This window comes from Manis javanica, chromosome 1 (genome assembly GCF_040802235.1).
Source record: "Manis javanica isolate MJ-LG chromosome 1, MJ_LKY, whole genome shotgun sequence".
Lineage (NCBI taxonomy): Eukaryota > Metazoa > Chordata > Mammalia > Pholidota > Manidae > Manis > Manis javanica.
In genome coordinates this window covers 112,112,172-112,135,090 of record NC_133156.1, presented here as the reverse complement: position 1 = coordinate 112,135,090, position 22,919 = coordinate 112,112,172, and the positions used below count along the sequence as shown (strand labels likewise).

General features: G+C 36.3%; 1 long non-coding RNA gene across 1 annotated transcript in view; it reads right to left on the bottom strand.

The window, feature by feature from the left end:
- The window catches only part of LOC108400789 (uncharacterized), a 292,621-nt gene that overhangs the window by 107,913 nt on the left and 161,789 nt on the right, over window positions 1–22,919 (bottom strand). The window contains exon 5 of the long non-coding RNA XR_012131211.1: window positions 3,204–3,959. This is a non-coding gene — a long non-coding RNA (uncharacterized lncRNA). The remainder of the gene's footprint in view (window positions 1–3,203; window positions 3,960–22,919) is intronic.

The window sequence follows — 22,919 nt, the reverse complement described above, 5'->3', positions numbered from 1 at the left end:
CATTCAAAAGGTACACAGAATTCCTAGAGAACAAAGAAATGATTTATATAGTCATTGTCTATATAAGGCAAAGTTTAAGACCTGGGATTTTGGATATTCTTTTGCCATGGGCTCATTCCATAAACTACACTAGCTGTGCTATTAGGCATTGAATATTTAGAAATGAAATGAAATGAAAACAGCATAGTCTCTACTTTCAAAAACTCTTGAGTAAGCAAGAAAGATAAGTAGAGAAAATTACTAGGCCAAGTGGCAAGTGATTAACAGAATGTAAGCCAAACTGTGCAGCAACCAGTAACTGACAGGCAATAGAACCACTGTTTCAGCTTGGAGAATTCAAGGAACACTTCTCAAAGGAGATGCCATTTGAGCTGTAGTCTCAAGGATGAGCAGTATTTGCAAACTAAAGAAAGGAGGTGAGAATTTCTTGTTTATGATGGAAGTTTGAGATGATTAATTTCCTCACTTCCCTTCCAGCATCTTATCAAAATGACATTTAAATTTTTTTAAAAAATCAGCAGGCCAGAAATTTTTACATATTTCTGAATAGTGGAAATGTATTCCCCATATATTTAGAAGTAACATAGGATGAAAGAAATAGCATTAGGGCTCATGCTTCTCCATAAGTAGGTTCTATCCGGAACTGACGTAGAAAATATCCACATCTTAAATTGGTGACTATGGTGCAAAAAACTGGTTGCTGGACATCAATGATGGTAGTTAGAGAAGTGTTTAGAGAAGGGCTAGTTCAGTTACTCTTCCTCTTCTGCTAACAGAAAAACTGACTGCAGTATTTATTCCTACTGGGAAACAGGAAACAGAGATGTCATTGTGGGTATGTGGCTGAGGAGAGAGGAAGAGTGAAACCTAAGTAACTTTTAGACTTCTACAGTGTACCCAGAAGAATAAATGGAAAGACAGACCAAACTGGGAGTGGGAGTTTTTCAGGTACTCTAACCCCAGAGGGAAGCCCTTGTTTTGAATTAGCTTTCATTTGCTTTATTATCAACAATAACCATACAGTTCATAGAGTCCACCTCCTTCTTAGGAGAATGGTATTTTAGGTAAACAGATCTCCCAATTACTACTTAGGCTAATTAACAAATCCTTCCTATATTATTTTATTTTAAATTAAAACAAGAAGGAAAAAAATGAAATAAATTTAAAGAACAAAAAGAAAAAGAAAAAGGACAGTAAATTTACAAACCATCCCTGAGGACAACTTAATAAATGAAAGAAATAAGCAAACATAACCCCTCACACCAGAGAAAATAGATTTAATGCAAGAAGGCAACAATAACTTAAAAAATATTTTGACTGATATCCTCAAGAAGACATGAAAGGACAGTGTATCCAAAAAGAACAACAGGCTGCTATGTGAAAGGAAACAATCAGAAAAAGGAAGAGTTCCTAGATATCAAAAAAGGGATTGCTATACTTTTTAAAGTGAATTGTAGGTGGGGCACTATTGGAAAACCTCTCAGAAAGTAAACTAAATTCTTGTTAAATGCTACTAAAAAGATATGATGGGATTTTTTAATTTTTTATATAAACTGTCAATAGACAATAAAAAAAATCAACAAAAAGTATTTTAGAAGTTGGAGAAGTCTATAAATGGGTTGTGACAGATTTAAAAGATCTGTTACCTAAGCAAGCAATATGGGAAGCCCAGAAGCAACCCTTTTGTACCTCAGAACTCCCTCAGGGATTCAGGAATTTTCAGCAAAGTGTGATGGAAGGTGAGGCTGAAAAATGAGCATTGGTTATGCATCTATTCGAAGATCAGGTAAAATCTCAGTATTTCAACTCTATGATGCTGAGATTTTCCATACTTCCCTCTTTCCTACTCCCCCACAACACCTACTCAAAGTTTGAATGTTCAGGATCTACAGCAGGTAGATCAGAGGAATTCCAAACTAGTGATACAGGGATGGCAGTAGAACTGAAGACAATATTTTGATGACAACAATGGGCTCTGGCTTGGGTCAGAAGGTTATTTCCAAAACTACATCATGTTGTCTGCAAATAGAAATAGCTTTACTTCTTATTTTCCAATCTAAATGCTTTTTATTTCATTTTCTTCACTAACTGCTCTGGTTAGAAGCTCCAGTACAATTCAATAGAAGTCCTGAGAGATTAGGGCTTTATCTAGTTTTGTCTGAGCATGTGCACAGCTCTGGACATATGCATGGCCTTCTAGGTCCCCAACAGCATGTCAGTGCTTTTCAAAGCTCCCTGTACACTTATTCCCCAGACTATCCTTTTAGGTTTTAGGGCCAGTCTGCTGTTTGCCTCAACTGGTATCAATTCCCTGAGCAGCAGAAACATTATGCAATTGCCACTGATAATTTTCACCAAATTCCCTGGATATAAGGTTTCTTATAGGGGAACTCTGAGTCCAGTCAAATAATGGCAACCCCAGAAAATGAGGCTTTCCAGGCTGCTACCAGACTGGTCAAAGAGTGACAGCACTCTAGGTAGGAGGTTTTTAGGAGAGCTCCAAATCCATTCTGTTTTATCTAATGTCTGCTAGGCTAAAAGCAAGGGTTCCCAATCAAACAAACAAAATGGGATTACTATTTTAATGGGTATGCAGAGGCATCCAAAAGGCTTCAAGATTCCAAATAGTTTCGTTAAAAGGTTCATTGCCGAAGGCTAATGAAATATTGAAGACACAGGAAGTACCTAGAACAAAAGACTGTAAGGATGACATGACTCCTGCTAATCCCAAAAGGCCACCAAGTTAGTGGCCTTACAACTGCAACAGCCCCAACACCAGAAACCTGAACACCACCTGGGCATCCCCATCCTGCCCTCCCATCCTCCTCAAGGTCCATCATCAAAACCCAGGCCCAGAAATTGATGTGATGTCTCATTTACAATCAACCAGAACACCTTGAAAACGACTGTCCTCAAAGGTTCTCTACAAACCCTCCTACATCAACAGGAATGCTCCCTCATCTACCTTCAAAATGCCCATCTGGGGCCCCTCCCAGGGCTGATGAGACTGAGAAATTCTCGAGTAAACTGCTACAAGTTATTCCCTTCAAAACTCAGGGAAAACCAAAATTAAATTAATGGAAAACCCTGCCAAATTCTAGTTGACACCAGGGCTACACTTTCTACTGTAAACCTCACTCAGGGGCATTCGGATGCGATCGCGGGAAATCTGACAGAAGCCAGCAAAGGGTGAGAGTTCTTACCCCACTCAGCTCTCGGGTCTCGGTCTGGTGGAGAGAGGAAGGTAAAATTTCACGTTGTTCCTTTCGGGTTGTCCATTCTTCCGTCTCCCAGGGACAACTATTGCTTTATTGCTCCTCTCCTTTCTGTGTCTTGAGAGCTGAGCGTGGCTTCCCACCTGCCTGGAGCGCACGGCAGGCTCTTCCGGCGCAGGCCAGCCTTCGGCCGTCAGGACGCACGCGCAGAAGGCGGCCGGCTCTGCCCTGACAGAAATTCGGGGCGCACTCAGTATTTGGCAGCGGTCTGTTGAAGTAAATTTCTAGGCTCACTATGGGGCCGCTCCTGCCTGCGGTGCCGGGTCAGCCAACTGGACCAGATACCTTTCTCCTCCGCGTCAATGCTCTGCTAGACCAGAGACGCAGTCTGTCTAGTCAGCCAACCCCAAACAACAAGAAACTTGGCTTTTTCACCACAGACAAGGCTGTCTATGTCGCTCCAGCCAATCAGGTAGTTTTCATTTTTCTCTTTCTTGTTCTCTTCCTTGTTAAGAATTCTCATAAAAGATTTCTGCCTTTTGCCACATTTTGCAGTTCTCCACTGGAGACTGCCCACTTCATGAAGTATTAAATAAGGCTGAACTGTCTTCTTCAATCATTTTTTAACAGTGTTTGGTGATTAGGAGTGGGATCTGAAGCTTACTACTGACAGGAGACAGGGACAGTAAGATTCCTGCTGAACCCTTGGTGTTCACTCTTCCTCTCGTTCTTCCCGAGGACCGCCTGTAAACAAACGGTAAGTCACGTCGGATTTGAGCTCTGCTTGTGTGCAGATCTCCAACCCAAACAAATTTTATTTAAAAATATAGTAAGTATATATATATATATATGTTCTTTGGTCCCAAAATGCTTCTGGTTTTATTAACATTCCTAGAAAGGTGATAGTTCTGGCTCCCCAGAAAGGTTCTAAGGTTTGTTACAATTCCCAGAAAGATTCTGGGGTCCTGAAAAGGTTCCAGGATGGTTATATTGAGGGTCCACAATGGGTGGCAGCCGTTAAGGGACTCACAAAGTAAAATTTCATGTTGTCCCTTCTGTTCCGAATCCAGACTCTTGTGAATTTGGTTCTGGAGTGCCCATTGGTTATCAATCGTTACTCTCACAGGGACAGCTATTGCCTTCTTGTTCATAGTCCCTGTGAACTTGGACTTGGCTTTCTGCCTGCCTGGGGTACGCTGGTTGTCAGTTCTTGTGTATGCAGACCGTTTAAATGTCAGGTTGGGAGCATTTATGTTTATAAGGAGAGAGGAACCCTCAGCACGAGTAAAGCGTTGCTCCCAACAGTCACCTGGTCTGATAGGAGACCTTGAATGAATGATAGATCACTTTCTGGCTTGTTAAGCAATTTAGATTTGAGGGCTTGTCTAAGACTGCAGCACAATCTAGCCTCTTCTGCTATAATAGCCAATTGTGCAAAATGAGCTGCATAACTAATTTTTAAATGAATAAATTCCACTCAGGGCTGGGTAAAGTCATCAAAGCTATTTAGTGAAATTTATTCTGCAGAGCTATACTAATGTTAAAATATTACTAAATTGAATCTATACAAATTCTAAAACATAACTGATTCAAAATAAGATTTTATAAACTTTAAAATATGCATTTTAATTCTCTACAATGTGCTGATCAAAGAACTAATGCTATTTTTATGCCAACATTTAAGAAGCAAATGATCAGGATTTTTAATTTTTTAAACATTTCTTATAAGAGATGACATATTTCTTTCATAAAGTAGAAAATGCTGAATAAGGGTAATATTTGTCATACTGAATAGCATTACAGGTATTTTATCTGGGCAAATTCCAAGTTTGGACTAAGAGCTTGTCTGTTGGTGTCAGTGACAGAGTGGAAGCAGAACATAAGCCTGCAACTTTCTACACAGGCCAAATGCCTGCCACTTCATCACAGTGTGTGGTATATGCTCAGCTTCTTTCCAATAATGCTCAAGGGGTTAGCATAATAGGTAGGTGAGAGTCAAAGGCCAGGCAGGGGTGGAGAGGTGATCCCTGGCCATCGGCTATTTTACTTTCAATTCTAGTTTCCTTAAGGGGTTTAAAACTGTCACTCTGTTCAAAGGTTTAAATACTTATGACAGCCTCAGGCAGCAAAAAGATAGTTGATTTTCCTCTATAATATTATAATGGCACTTGTACTGTAGTGAGCTGTACTCACATGAATTTCTGGGTCTCAGATTACTGAGAATATAATTCCCAGTGCGGTAACTTTACAGCGACGGTTCTTAGCCTTACCAGAGTTATCATATATGGGTTTCAATATTTAGAAATAGTCTTTTCCTCACCCTTCATAATGATGGCCTTATTTGCTGTTTCTTTTTGTTTTAAGTAAAAAAAATAGACTATAATTGTATTTCTAAAATGTCTTAACACTGCTTAAGAAAACTGGTGAATGATGAAGGTCTGAATATGAAAATAACAAAGCACATGTCCTGAGACACTGTGAAAGTTTTTATATTCTAAAATGTTTTTTTAAATCTAAAAAAGTTACCAATTCTGAATTCTCATTAAAATATATGAGTAACTTTATGAGTTGATTGGATAAAATATACCTACCTAAATATTTACATTTTATTTCATGGAGTTTTATTATTTCAATTACAAGTTATTACATAGAGCTCAGTTTCGGCTTTCATTTAGTAAGTATAATCAATAGGTATTAATGATGTCTTCTTTCCTGATTAAATCTATAGTTCTCTGGTAAATATCAAAGTTAAAAAAGAAAACAGGTATTTCTAGAATTAGTTACAGCTTATCTTAAAACAAAGAGGAACTATAATGTCACATGAGACAACTCAACTTTCTCCAATAATTGGTGTAACCTGCATAAATAAAGTCATGTGAAAGTATAAGCCCTGGCCTGATAGTCTGTGAAATCTGTATGATGTGCAGTCACAGAATTGCTTGCCAAACAAAACAAACAAAGCATATAAGAAATAATCGTGTCATTAAAAGAAGCTCTATCTTTCAGTTATAAGATGAATAAATTCTGGGGATCTTATATACAGAATAGTGATTATAGTTAACAATAATGTATTGTATATGTGAATTTGCTAAGAAAGTAGATCATAAGTGCTTTTACCACACACACAAGTAAAAGGTAACTATGTGAGGTGATGGATGTGCTAATTAGCTTGATTGTGGTAATCATTTCACAATGTATATTAACTCATCACATTGTATGTCTTAAAAAAATCACTTTGTATAACCTAAATATAAATGCTTTTTGTTTGTCAATCATACTGCAATAAAGCTAGACAAACTAAAATAAGATTATATATATGCATATATAGAATGAACATTTGTGAGGGTTCATCTCTTGAAAAGTAAGTCCTTGACACAAAAAATAAATCAATTATCTATCCTGCTTTGTTAGCTACTAAAATGTAGAAATTTTTAAAAAACCTTTCTTTTGTCTAACTTTAGCCAACATGGCCTTTATTCTAATATACTTTTCAAAGGCTGTATTTTAAAAAAAAGAGTTATGCTGAATATTAGTATTTCATTTAGGTAACAGTGTCAATTCCATGGAATAGGAACATAGTTTTTTGTGTGTCAAAGTTTTAATTTCATAAACTTTTCTCAAACACTTATCCATTTAAAGATGGCTACTTGCCAGGACTGCCTGTGCAAGCTTTGAGAGGATCTTTACTAAAAGTAAATAATTTGAATAAGCGCATATCACAGCTATGTTTATCAAATCACAGAAGTTGAAAGCTGGACTGAAAAGTGATAGGTGTCCCATAAAAAGTACTTTTTCAACCATTTAACATTTTCCCAGACACTAGGTAAAACCCTTTACATAAATCATCTCATTTAATCCTTCCCCTGAGAATATGGTACTATTAATCATATTTTACAGCTGATATTATAAAGCATGATGCACTTTAAATAACTTCTATTACTTATTTCTCATAATCATACTATGGAACATGTCCAGTCATTTCATGTGGAATCTGAGTGCCATTTAGCCAGTTTCATTTATCCACAATGCTGCTCTCCAAAAGGAGGACTTTGTACTAACATTGTACATTGTTATTTCCATCAAGGGAAAAATCATCTGAAAGTTCAAATCCTGGTGACCAAACAGGTCCCTGTGATTGCTCAGCTCATTGAATTTAGTGGCAATTCAACTTCTAGATCTAATTTCCATAAGCCTAAATTGTATTTTTTTCATGAATCTGATAACTATATGATTTTTTTTTAATTCATTAGTAAATAAGTGGGAAAGTACATATTTGCATGCTCTGATTCTAATGATCTCCAGGGACATAAACTAATTAAGGGCAGAGCATTATGGGGCTTAAGGCCCTTCGCTCCAGCATCAGAATCCCAGTACTGCCATTTCTTCCATATGACCTGGGGAGTAACTTACTTTGCTGAATTTCAGTTTTAACAATAACCTATATAATAGAGCTCCTGTAAGAATTAAAAGAATTAATACATTCAAAGAATTTAGAATGGCACTTAGCCCAAGCTATTTCTCAGTAATTCATAATGAACACTGTGTAAATAGATAGACATATCAATAAATGTGCCCAGTGTCTGCCCTCAAGGATCTTAGTAGGAAAGATTGACTTACAAAACAATTCTTTAAAACAATGTGATTAAACTTTCTAGTACTTCAGAAGATAGCATGAAACAACGAAGAAAATCCACAGACTGAAAGAAAAGATTTCAAGTCATATATCTGATGAATAATTGTGTTTATAATATATATAATCCTAGCAACTCTGTACTAAGAAGACAAACAACTCAATTAAAAAATGAGCAAAATATATAAACAGATCCTTTACAAAGAATGCCTAATACAAACATCAAAATAATGCTTAGAGAAATGTATATTTAAACCACAATGAGATACCATTTCACACCCACTAAGATGGTTATAATTAAAAGACAGATAAACAAATAATGAGGATGCAAAGAAACTAGAACCTTCATGCATGGCTTGTAGGAATGTAAAGTGATACAGCCACTTTACAAAACAGTTTGACAGTTTCTTACAAATTTAAACAAAGACTTACCATACAACCCAACAATTCCACTCCTGTGCATCAGCCAAGAGAGAAAACATATTGACCCAAAAACTATATGTAAATGTTCATAGCAGCATTATTTACAATAGCCCCAAGGTGGAAACAAATGTCCATCATCTAATGAATTGATAAATGTAATGTACTATATTCATTGATAAATATAATGTACTATATTCATATAATAGGATACTATACAACAATAAAAAGGAATGGAGTATTGATATGTGCTACAGCATGAATGAACATCAAAAAAATGCAAGTGAAAGAAGACAGATGCCAAAGGCTTCATTTGTATGATTTTTATGTAAATACAATTCAGGGGAAAAATGTCAAATCTATAGAGACAGAAAGAAATCAATCTAGGCCTGGGGTGGGACCAGAAATTGATAGAAAATGAGACAAAGAAAATTTGGAGGTTATGGAAATATTCGGAGATCCACTGTGGTGATAATTGCACAACTCTGCAATCGACTAAAAGTCATTGAATTGTATAGTTAAAATGGGTGAATTTTTCAGAATGTAGATTATACCACTAAAAAAAAGCTGTTAGAAATATGGTAAGTGCAAAGTCACACACAGAATATTACAAATAGGATATTACGAAAGCATTGAGGTGTATCATCTCATTCTATCAGGCTTTTTGCACAAGATGGTGCCTGAAGTGCATCTTTGCAAGTGAATGAGAATCAGCAGCTGAACTGGGAGAAAGAAATCTAGGCGAGGAGGCAGCATGAGCAGTGGTTTGGGAATGAGAAATGACTGTTGTAAGAAACATGGAGAAAGAGGGAGGAGATGAAAGTGGTGGAAAGGATCTCCAGGGCATGGTGTGCAAAGCTATCTGTTGGGACTTTACCTCTTGATCTATTAGGTGAGAGGACAGAGGAGGAAGAGTTATTTTTATTTTCTTTATATACCATTTTGAAAGTAGATATAGTAATTATGGGCAAAAAAAAAAAACCTGAATCTGCCTTCAGATAGTCCCATGTTGGAAAGTTTAATACTATTTAACTGAGGCTACTGAAGACTCACAGGCACTAACTTTGCAGCCAAGACACTTGTGGTATCCTAACCACAAATTAGTGAAGAGCTAAGGCAAAATCCTTGGCTTTTCTGACTTTATTATCTGTGTTGCAGAAATTACCAAATCAAAATGGCCTTATTTATATATCAAAATGTGAGAAATGACTAACAATATGTTGACATTATAAGAATTCTTGTTTTTTGTAGGAATTTGGAAACTCTTGATGAGTACATTAATGCTTTAAGATAATACTTTCTTGCTACATATGTTACCTGGAGTAATAATTTAAAATTACTTAGAAATATGTGAAAAAAAAAAGCTCTCTAAGCAAAGGCCTTGGCCACATTTTCCTTGGCCCTGCAATGTCCAGGTCATTATTATTTCACCAAAGACCTCTTGAGAACTGGCATACCACCAAGAACCTTAGAGAATATTTGTTTTTACTGTTTTTGCTAACTGTACATCTGTTCACTAGAATATATCTGTCAAATAATTATGGCCCACTCAATGCAGTTGATTTTGATTGGAAACATGTTTAAATTAGAATATGTAGGAAATTTCCTGTCTTCTTTTTAATAAGATATAAGTACTTTTGAAAAGACATAAGGCAACTGAAACATTTGTTTCAATATTATAATAAACAAGTCTCAAGTATCTTTGGCATGTCACCCCTCAAGCTTCCACTTAGGCCCCAACATGGTAAATAAAAAGATCCACAAGACTTGATCCATCAGTCTGTTTCCCTACTGGAGTTTAGATGGAGTGAAGTGAATCAGGGGATAAAGAAACTGATACTAAACTATGACAAAATGTGTTTTGAATTTTAGTGTGTCATTGAGTGTACAGATGCAAGAAGGACTAATTTTGCTTGGAATAGGTCAAAGAAGGCATCTAGGGGCAGATGCTCTTTGTGTTGGATCTTTAGTTACTAAGTCTCTGGAAATGGGAAATAAAAGCAGAACATACCGGTCTGCAACTCATTTACCTATCTGGCAAAAAAAATCAGGCACAAAAAACGACAGAAGATACTTTCCCTAAAACTGCTTTCAAACACCCTACATGTTGTAGCAGACTTAGTCCCACCCTTCCTCTTGGCACTTGACTGTAAATGAATATATTCAGCTTCTCACAGCACATACCTGGACTCTGTCTGAAAGCTTTCCTGGAGCTCAAGAACACATAGGCCTATAAGCAGAGCAAGTTGAAATGCCAAGTCTTAGCCCCAGAAATAGCCCTTAACCCTGAGCTGCATTCCAGTTGTCCTCTAGAGATCCTTAGGAGATTGAGGCCGAGTTACCCACAAAACTAGTTCATTAATTGATTCTACATATTGACGTCCTTCCTTTCCCATCCCATTTCTCCACTCCCCTCCCAGCACTTCCTTTGATCACTACCTGCTTGAGTTACCTATCACTGTTTAACAAATTACTCCCCAAAACATAGTGGCTTACAATAACAACCATTATATTTTACTAACAATTTTATAGATTAAGAATTCAAACAAGACCCCACTGGATGATTCTTCTTTCTGTGTTGACTGAGGCCAGGCCATAGTATAGTCAGCTGGTAGACTGGCTGGTCTATAGGTCTGAAATAGTTTCACTTGTATGCTCCATGGTTTGGCAAGCTTGGCTGGAAGGCTAGACTCAGCTGGGACTGTCCACCAGAATACCAGCTTTTGGCTTTTCAGTGTGGTGGCTTCAGGATATTCAGGCTTATTACGTGACACTGTAGGGTTTCCAGAGGAAGTGCTCCGAGAATCAGCTAGTACAAGCTGACAATCAGTATCTTGGCCCGGAAATGAACAGAGTTACATTTTCAGTATTCAGTTGACATAGAAAACAAGGGGACAGGCCATAGACCCCACCTAAGAATGACAGGAGTATCAAAGATTCAAGATCAGCTTCTAAGAAAACCCAACCTAAAACATGGGTGTTCAGATCATGCACTGTAATGAAGTACTGCATCTCAGAGTTTACAACTCACATATTAGTCATGTATTAGCTTCTTTTAAAAGCCCAAAGACAGGCATGAGATGGAAGTTCCATACCTCCCAGAGCACTCCTATTCAGCGAAAGAGATCCTGCTGCTTTATAATCCCACATCAGGTCTCTTCAGACAGGAATGCACACCTGTTCCTTAGTACACCCATGTGTGTGTCGTGTGCCCTAGCCACGGGCCAGGCATGTCCCAAGGTCACTTCTCCACTAGCTGACTGGTAGCTCTGAGACACTCAATTCCTGCTCCTACTTCAGCTCTGAAGCTGACCTTGCCACTTCCTTGAGGGGGAACCACTAGAGTCTGCACGTGATTGCTATTGGTGTGGATGATTGGAGGTGTGTGGAAGTGCATGAGAATGCAGGCACGTGTGTTCAAAGCTTGTCCATGCAGGGCTCAGCTGAGTATGCTTGTTTAGGGTGTATGTCAACAAATAAAAACACCAAGCCTGCAAAGAAACAAAGTTTATTTGCGATCTTAGGAATTGCAATTTGGGAATCCCTCCTGAGAACTTCAGAAGTGTTCTGTTAAGGAGAAGAAAAGGAAAGGCTTGTAAAGGCCATAACCACAAGCTTACATAAGTTGTTTGTGAAGAATACTTGTTGGTGCTGACAGTGAAACTCCTGGTCATCTAATACATGATTAGCTGTTTAGCTGCTTGTTGAGCAAGGTCAGCTGTAACTTTGGGGCAAAGAGAAATTTTCCAGGATGTGGTGGCATCGTGGTCTTCTGTGGTCAGCATAGCTTGGAAATTCAAGTTTCATCTGGGTGAGGACATGTGTTAACTTTGCTTCTTCAATGGCTTTTGGTGACTCCATTTTAAATTTCCATTCACATGTGTAATAATATTTTAACTTAATTTCTTCTTTTTTTCTCTGCTTCTTACGTTTTCACATGAATAAACAGTAACTTCACACACAGAGACCTTAAAGATGGTAGAGACCCTCATGTTATTTTGGGGTATTGTTTATGTTATCTGAGTGAAAACTGTCAGTAGTTATACTCTAAATTCCTGAACACCTTGTAATTCTGTATTCTGTTTCCAAGGCATTTGCTAAATAAGTGGCCTATAACAAATAAGCTTATGAGATAAGCCTTATGTGATTCAGTTTCTCCTAACTACTACAGTGCAGTAATAATCCTTCTACTACCTACCCCAGAGGGGTGTGGAAGGATTGAATGGAGTAGGAGATGTAGAAGTGATTGAAAATCAGAAAGCACCAAAATGTTGTTTAAATGTCTAAGTTCCTTGATAGCAAAGATCATTACTATGCCTGGCTCATATTAAACAGGCAATAACTATTGTTGAATAAAAACATTGTCACTAGTTCTGCAAAAAACTTATAGTGGTTTGTATAATTATACAGAAAAGGTGCTCTGATCCCACAGAATAAAAACCAGCAAGTAATTAGAAAAAGTAAATAATTGTCTTCTACCAAGAGGTATTATGGACTATCCGAAACCCCCAAGTTCAAAGAAATTGACATATACAACTTTGAAAAATACAAAGAATCCTTGCCTAGTGCATTTCTAGGAAGGAAAGTTTTGGTTGCACTAGAAATAGGAAATACTGAAGAAAGAGAATTTTTCTGTGAGCCAGATGGATTAGTTTTTAGCTCTTAGGAAATGTTGTAACCAGCCACTGTAAAAGCCTCTGGCTGAGATGTTTAAAGGTGAGCACTTCCAGCCTTCAACCAGGCAGTCTGGGGGAGGGGTGAGTCATCCTGCAAAAGAACAGGGAGTCATGTGGTCCAACTGTAAAATAGAAAAATTGCATGTAATTATTTTACAAGCAGAGTGCGATGATGTGAAAGGAAGAACTAATGATGATGCACTCAGCTTGTTAGAGGCTTTTCCTTCTGGGGAGCTCAAGGTTACAAGAAGTGCTGCTCACTGGGATTTTTTTCTTCCCTTCTCCTGGATACATAATATTACAATAAACCTTGTACAGAGGGGGTTAATGCTGCAAGGATCTTTTTAAATAATTTCTGTGACCAAAGCCAGAGATACAAGCCTGGCAATAATTCTCCCTGACTTCAAGCATCCTGTATTGATTGATTAATTATTCCACCAATGAACTAACAGGTATTGACCTTATCTGGTTGAGTAGCATTTAGCCAGAAGTCAGTAATCTACATCGATCACTTAATGGAACATCAAAGCTCAGCATTCTGACAGGTTTGTGTCATTCAGCAAAAATCTGTCTATGTTTTGCTGATACCTTGACCTTTTGTATCAGGCAGTCTTTACAGAAAACGAAAAGCAATGACAAAATCAAATCTTGGAAATAATGCTTCGTTATGTAAAAGGTAGTTGTTTCTGGACTATTGCAGACAGCTTCTGCTTAGATCCCATTGAGGGTTTTTTTGCAAACTGAGAAGCAGTTTTCTACATGCTTGCAATACCTGATATTCTGCTGAAGCACAAAATTACCGAAACAATGAACACTGAGATAATTAATACTACAGCAGAGTTTACAGAGGTAACACGGAACAGGTCAGTTCTCTAGGGAGGGCTCCATGTAAAGAGAATTTGGGCCAATGATTCAGAATGGGTCCTATCTGTCCTTGTCCATTCTCAGTACCAGAATCCTGATTCAAATATTCAAACAAATCTGCTGATCCAAATGCCTATACATCTACCTCAAAGACTAGAATAGTTTATTATAAAAAATAACAGAAGAATCAGTTAATATCTAAACCTACTTTCACAATAATAATTATATACTTTGATATCATATTTATGTACAATGAATATGAAAAACACAGTAGTTTCTTATTATGGTTCTGTTTTCTCCTCATTAAGGGCTTGGTGATGAAACCCCTAACCAACATGCCTCAGACAATGGTCTATAGAATAGCCCATCTTGAATCCTCTTCTGTGACTCCATTACTACTGTTTTCCCACCAGGCCTGGATGCATAAAGATGCCACTGCTTACTTTGGAACTCTTATTTTTAACTTTTAACTATTGCTTATGCACTTGATTCAAATGCAGTTACTGAGTACCAGGCTTGCCTTCTAGGAAGGCTCTGCTACCTTCTACTATGTTTGCATGGTGGTTCTCCCCATGCAGTGCTATATCACAATGCAATGCATTCTTTCTGCATCTCTTCTCCTAAAGACTGCTTTGATCCAATAATTCACCTTCTAATGCCTGATATGGTGCTAAGCAGTGGGCCTATTGAGTTTAAAGCTCTTTTCGTCTGAAATAGCTATTCCTGCTTGGAGTCTTACTTAAAATGATTCTCCCTATTGCCAAGCACCATTTTAATTCATCGTTTGCAGTGACCAATATGACTTATCTATCTGCATTTGAAGAAAAGCCAGGCACTGTGACTCCCTACAGTTTGATAAGCTTGGTTTACATCCATGACTTGTTAATTAAAACTAAAATTTCCCTTTACTGATAATGCTTTTCAATGAGTGGAATATTTGCCACAACTAATCTAATAATTACTCTCTATAAAAAAATGATAAACAGATTTCAACCTGGGTTCTAATCCTTGTATTCTTATTTATTATTTATGTGGTTCTAAATAAGTCAGTTCCCTTATCAGCAAAATACTGGTATTGGCTTAGAAATTTAAGGTCCATTCTGTCACTCACACTCTATGCTTTATTGAATATTAATAATTTATGTCAGATATGTTGGTAGGAAAGTTCACAGATGTGAAAAGAAAACTAATATACTGGAAGAACAGTTTTTTCTTTGAGCTAAAATAAAATCAGAAAAGAATGAAATAAGAAGGATACACTAACCTTAGATGGCCACATGGAATGATTTGATTGATTACTAGGTAAAGTTCAGTGCCTTTTGAACTGAAAGTTGGTTCCATTAGGCATCTGACCTAATAGGCACATCTCATGTGGTGCCACAATAAGGAAGGGGAAATAAAAAAAAGCCTTAACCATTTAGGATCTCTGAGGAAGGAAGGAGAACTCAGACTTTCCCCTTGGGCCTCATGTCCATTTTTTTCCATCTACAATAACAAGGTTTAGAGAATTATTGAAAATCTTAAGTGAATAGTTTTCACATTAGATTTATTTTCTCTTTAAATATGAAGTGATTAAATTAAATGAAGATGGCTGGAAAAATTGTACAACATCTTTTGTTATGACTTTGTAGAATATATGATGTATGTTGTCTAAAAATAGTTCTTACTTTTGGCCAAAGCCTACATATTAATATTGACTGTTGACTGACATTTTAGTCACTTGTTTGGATTTTGTGTTCATTTTGTATAAACTGGAGAATTTTGTCTCCTTATATATTTTGTTCCACAATATAAACTAGTCGATTGAATTTACATTAATGCTTATTTATCTTCATAATATGCATAGAGTCCCTATATGCTTAGTGGAAGATACATTGTCCTCCTGGAGAAATAAAGATAACATTTACTTTTCCAAAGCACTAACCCTTGAATTTCATAATTTAAAGAAGAATAACACATATCTTCTTAGTAAAACAAGTTAGCAGAATAAATATCCATACAATTGTAGACCTTGCTCCAAGCAGGTTGAGAAACAAGTGTATAAAACATTAGTTAGTATAACTAAATTAGGTAAACTCAAGTCATACGTACTGTTAAATTTCTAGGTGTCCAAGCTGTTGAAGAGAATGAGGAAACAGGAATTTCACATATGAAAGTCCAATGAATGAAATATAAAGTTGACTAATATAAAAGGTATAACTTTACTGCAGTTCAGGAGTTCCCAAATATTTTGATCTTGAGACAGTTTATCCTCTTCATAGTTATTGAGGACCCCAAAGAGTGGCTCCTATCAAGTGATATTTAACACATTAAAAATGGAGACATCTAAAAAAATTATGATTGGTTTATTGTTAAATGACAATAACATTTTACATTTTTAAGAAAAACAACTACACTTTTCAAAAAGAAAGAAAAGAATGGCATTGTTTTACTTTTTATTTTTTCCAAATTTAACGTGTGTCTCAAAGAGAGCTGGACTCTCATATTTACATCTGCATTTAATTGGTTGCAAAGTGTTCTTTTGGCTGAAGTAAAGGAAGAAAATCAGACCTCACAAGGATTTGTACTTGGAGAAGGGAGGAGTATTTTATAAGATTTTTCAGATATTTGTGGTTGTTCTTTCCTTATACTACAACACAACTCAGTAAGTGGTAGTTTCCTAAAGATTAGTTGCAATGTGGAATCCATAGCCAATCAATTAATTTTTTGTACTCTGTTACATTAAAATTCTTTCTATAATTTGTGTGAACTTTTTTATTATGTATGGCATTTTGTATGGGATTTTCAGCCATAGGTGATTTTTTAAAGAGTAGTTTTAGGTTTACAGCAGAATTGAGCAGAAGGTACCAAGTTCCCATATATCACCTGCCCCCAAACATGCATAGCTTCCCCCAGTAGCATACTGCACCAGAATGGTAGGTTTGTTACAATATCTGTACCTGTACTAACATATCATTATCACCCAAAGTCCATCTTTTACATTGTTTCACTCTTGGTGTTGTACATTGTATGTATTTTGACAAATGTACAACAACATGTATCTATCATTGCAGTATCATGCAAAATAGTTCACTGTTCTAAAAATCCTCTGTGCTCTGCCTATTTATTCCTCTCTCCCTCATGTAACCTGCCAAACAGTGATCTTTTACTGTCTTTTTAGTTTTGCCTTTCCAGAGCACCATACAGTTGAAACTAAATAGTGTGTAGCCTTTACAGACTGGCCTCTTTCACTTAATAGTAAGCATTCAAGGTTCCTCCATGTCTTTTCATGGCTTGACAGCTCATTTCTTTTTGTCACTAAATAGTAGAACATTGCCTGCATTTAGCACATTTTATTTATCCATTCACCTACTGAAGGACATCTTGGTTGCTTCCAAATTTTGGCAATTATGAATAAAGCTGCTATAAACATCCTTGTCCACATATTTGTGGACATAGTTTTCAACTCCTTTGGGTAAATACCATCGAGTGCCAGATGATCTGGTAAGAGTATGTTTAGTTTTGTAAGAAACTGCCAAATTGTCTTGCAAAGTGGCTGTACCATTTTGCATTCCCACAGATATGAATGAGAATTCTTGTTGCTCCCCATCCTTGCCACGTTGGTAGTGCCAGTATTTTGGATTTTCACAATCCTAATATGTGTGTAATGGTATCTAATTGTTTTAATCATTTTAATTTGCAATTTTCTAATGACATATAAGCATCTTTTCATATGCCTACTTGCCACCTTTATATCTTCTTTGATGAGGTGCACAAATACTTTACTCAGTAGGAGTTGTTTGTTTTGAAGTTATTGGTTCTCTGAATCATGCACATCTCCTAAATGTTGATACATTTCATTACACCATATCGAAAATTCACATTTGTTAATATCACTACCAATCTCTTGGAAGTTTTCAAGTATTATCAAGCTCATCATGGCAAATATAAGACTTTCAAAATTCTAGTTTCCCTTTGAGTGCTCATGTTTTATGATTGGCAAATAGTGTCAGTTGTGTTCCTTCAACAGGCTCATTTCATTCATCTTCTGGAAAGTGTGTGTCAAATATCCAAATCTTAATAACCATAGTTTGCTATTCATTCTTTAAAGAAAAATCATGCTTTCAGGGGGAAAAAACCTCCAGTTAAGCTTATTTCCCCAATAATTGCACAAGAGTTTTTCCTCAAGGCAACCATCATACTTCTATATACAGCACAAGTGTTTTATACATACTTCCCATACAGAATATCAAAAAGACAGTCAATGGTCAGAATTCAATAAAATTAATGTTTATGCTTAAACCTTTATAAGTTGAAATGGCTTTTTTTTAAAACTGTGAGTGCATGGTACTAAAAAATATACTATACCAGTATAGTTTCATATAAATACTTTGATTTTGTGCTAAGGGGCCATCAGTTTAATAAATCATCAATTTTGTACCATGCCACAGTGAAAGGTAAATAATATTTTAACATAATTATATAAATAATTTTCAACTTTAGACCCCCTAAAAGAGTCTTAAGGATTCCTAGGGTTTCACAAGCTGCCTTTAAAAACTGCTGCTGTTGTGTATTTTTACCTATTGGTTATGAAAATCTTGAGGAATTGCTGAAACTTATACAATCTCATTCTAGACAAATGTACATGCACAAAAAAAACTTTACATATGGCTTTAGGGGTTGATGGACAACCAAGAGACCACCCATAGACAACTACCTAAAAGCCATGGATTTTATTAGTTGTCCATGTAGAGTTTTCTATTAAAAAAAGCCTGAAATATAAATGCCATTTCCAAACAAAAGATTCTAGTGTCCAGAAGTAATGTGTGCTGCACACATAATGGAGAAAATCAATTAAATAATATGATGTTTCTACAACCAAGGTTGAGAAATGTGGTTTCTAAATATCCTGCACCTTTCTGTCCCTTTAATTTCTTCCCTATTAAGAAAAACTAAATAATTTATAAAGATTGTTTAAATTTTGATGTGCTTGACCTTACATGAACTGTCTGTATGCTTATTTTCTGGTGACTTTGGCTTGGTTTTTTTTGACCCACCATAGCCATAGACAAGGAACATAAGTGTTTTCCACATTTAAGCCTATTGCTGTCAATGAATTCAAGAAAGTAACCCATTTAATACACAGCCTCATGTCAGTTTCAAAGGTATTCACAGAAGAGTAGCCACCCTGATGCTTTACCCCTGGACCCAGTGATAGAGTAGAACATTACTGGTATCTTCAATTTTTAAAAACTATTAGTTTGATACTATTTTTACTCATACAAATAGACACACATACTCACACACTAATAGGTACATTTTCTGAGAAAAGAAAAAGTAGGCTTTTAGTACCTCATTGCTCATAAACTGGGTTTTATGTACAGAAAGTTACTGTACATGGATAATATCCCAACATAAAACAGTTATTTCTGTTAGCTAATTTACCTTTATAGTTTATAGAGGTGTCTTCTTCATAATGGTTGGTACCTTCTGATTCTACTTTTCCTGAGTTCAGCAATCAATGTCAATTACTGCTGGTTTCCATAGAAACGGGACAACTAACGGTTTTAGAATCTTCATTCATGCACTAGTTTTACAAATAATGTAGAGTCTGGAGTGACTGCTCACTAAAAACATAATGTGTGAAACAGATGCTAGTAAATTTAACCCTTAATGATGTTTAAAGTTTTTTGTGTAATTTTCATTATTAATAAATCCACATATTTAAACACAGTCATCTATAGATCAAACACTAAGAGGGGATTAAGTGAACCTCCCCTAAAGGGATGTTGAATGCATTGGATAATAGGGAAGCAGCTGTTGAGCAGTCATGAAACCTGAGTTGTTAGTTCACATTGACTAGTTTGTCAGGATTTTATTGTTCTGATCAATGTTAAGGCAAATTCAAATTTTCCTTAAAAACATTTTTTTGACATGTAGAAAGACTTTCTACTCCCCTCCAAAAATTAAGGGGAAAGAAATACTAATAAGACTAAACTAATACTGTTAATTACTTGTCTTTAAAATGCATTTATGTTATTAAGTGGTGACATGAATTGTTGATCCTTGGCAAGAAATTTCTTAATATGTTATCTTAGAACTTTATGCATTTGTAGTATAAATTTAATGTGTGCAACTCTTTAAGTAGTTATTTTCTTTATGCATGCTGTGGTTGTACATGGATAATGCATTCACAATCCATTTACAGTTTATTAATTAATTTAGTGATTAAAATACAATTACTAAGAGCAATGCAAATCAGAGCTCCATCAATTAGTATGTCTCATTAGAGTTGGGATATTATTTTAGCTCTATAACTTACTTCAAACTATTTTCCAGGTTCTAATTTTGTTTTGTTAACATTGCTTTACATTGTTGAGATTACAGCTATAGCATTAGGCTTTCAAATCATCTCTCCCATTAATATGATATAGCAATAGAACACTAAATTTCATCTCAAACTGTTCAAGGGAATATGAGATGATGTAAGATCTGGTCTTAAAGTGCACTAGAAAGGAAAAAGAACATTAGTTTACCTGATTCTTTGAACACCATATATGTCTCAACTTGAGTTAACTTTCGTAAAGTTTCATATTCCTCCTCTTTTCTTAAGCATATGGTGTTATCTCTCCCATTTCAGAACTAAATCTGCTGGGGATCCTCTAATATGATGGCACCTCACAGTTTGTTGCAGGATATAACTTAAGTCATCAAGAGTGCTTTATCTATGGTACTAAAGTTAATCCAAACCCTACTTACTCTAAGAGCAGATTGTGCCTCTATTTGTCGGTTTGATCTTGAGTGTTTGCATGACTGTTATGTGCCTTGGTGGTGTTACTTGTCCCACATTTATTAATGTCAGGAGTTTGCCATAGCTGGAGCTTACTTATCTAGCATTTCAAAGGCAAGTTAAAAAACCCCAGCAGGGCCTAGCTGAAATATTTTCTTTCAATACAGCCAAGCTGCAGGCATAAAATACAATAGTAAAATATACAATGGAACAAAGTAAAAGGCCTTTATAACAGATCTTTGTCATGCCACTGCAAATATTTCATAACATCAGCTACTGTTTTTCTCAATTGCCATCATATAGGTCTCAGTTAATGAAAAGAGACATGGAGCATATTGCATCAAATAGATGCTGGACAGGAAACAGAAAATGGATCATGAATCCAGGCCCCCTAGCTAAAGCAGTCAAACCTCTGAATAGCAAAAGGACTAATGTGTTTTAGCTGTTCTCTCTTCCAGCCATAAACCCAAGAGCAACATTGAAAGTGTTTTCTTTTCTAGGCTGCTCACCAACCCCCACCCGACCCCACCCCACCGTGAAAGCCAGTCAGCAAGGATCAAAAACATTTCCTTTTAAATGAATCATGGCAATCCAATAAAGATGCAACACACAGATTATGTTCAAATCAATGACAGAACCATAGCCAGTATCAGCAGGCCTCAAGGAACAAAAATTGCTCACAGTCAGGGGGTGTCTATCTAATAATGAGCTGTGGGGCTAAACACAGAGTACATGCTATGCTCTGGGCAAAATCTCTTCAACTTCTACTATTCTGGCTTCTTTAAGTAACTTCGGGGTGTTATAGTATTGTCCTCTTTCTTGCCATCCCCAAATGGGCCATGACAGCTCAGTTGAGCTTTCTGTGGGGGGCCTTCAGGGACACAGTTACATCTGGGAAACACAGGCAGACAACTGTAATGTTAATATCTGGAAATAATGTTCATATAATAGGGGACAGGACTGACTTAAGAGTGAATTACTATGCATAATCATTAGAATCCTGAGATTCTTAATACAAAGTAGATTCTTAAGTGTTCAGAGGGCTTGCTAAGAACTACCTGTCAGTTGTTTTTTTAACTGCTGCTCATTGCAAATATTTGAGGAGGAAGGAGATATTTTTCTATTTGAAAGGTAAAGATATAAACTACGTTTATATATATATATATACAAACTATAAATGTGGTTTACTATATAGCTACCACAGTCTTCTTTCATTCTTTTAAAATATTTAACAGCATCAACCAAGCAGCAGACCTCTCGGATTTCCTTACACATCTCTTCCCTGGCACTTGCTATTGTTCTTTTCATATAACACTGAAAGTTAATTTTCTTATTGGCATGGCAAGAAAACACTAGGTGCAATATGCTAAGGTAAGAATTAAAAGAGAGAAAGATGATCAGGTATCAATCATCAAAATCAGCATGTTTCACCAGGTTTTCATTCCACAGTTATACCAACTAGGTATAAGACTATGGACAAGTGCTTTGTCCTTCCAGAGCTTTAGTTTCTTCATCAGCCACATTTTTTCAGCTCTAAATTTTCATTTTCAGATCTGACAGTATGCTTCTGATTAAAAGAAAAATAATCATGAGTCTTTTACATTTTATCAGAAGAATTTATGGCCTTCATACCTTTTCAAGAACATTGCATGTACTATATAAAAATTTGACAATGGTTGATGTTCCAAGGATTATTTTTCTTTTTTGTATTAAAGAAATTGTGTTAATATGAGCCTCATTTAAACCATTTACCTGCTAATAGCCTCTTTAATGATTAGCCCAAGTGTCTAAAATGATAACTAACAATCAGATGCTTATTAGAAAACTGCCTCACAGACTTCAAGAAGGGACTAGCAGTTACCAAAGGGGAGGGTTGGGGAAGGGTGTGTGGGGAGGGAGGGAGGGAGGGAGAAGGGTATTGAGGGGTATTATGATTGGCACACATGGTGTGGGGGGATCATGGGGAAGAGTGTAACACAGAGAAGGCAAATAGTGACTCTGGCATCTTACTATACTGATGGGCAGTAACTGCAATGGAGTATGGGGGAGACACAATAATATGGTTGAAGGTACTAACCACATTATTTTTTCATGTGAAATCTTCATAAGAGTGTATACCAATAATATCTTAATTAAAAAAGTGAAAAAAAAAAGAAAAGAAAACTGTCTGCTTCTGAGGACACTCTTACTTCCTCTAAATTAAATAGCAAATTGTATTTCATGTTCATATTCCCAGAGTTTACTGATCTCTGTGAACAGTCAGGGCATATGGCACAGTTTTCCTTACTGGGATGATAGAACCAGGTTATTCCAAACAGAATGAACTTATCAGATCTAGACAGATC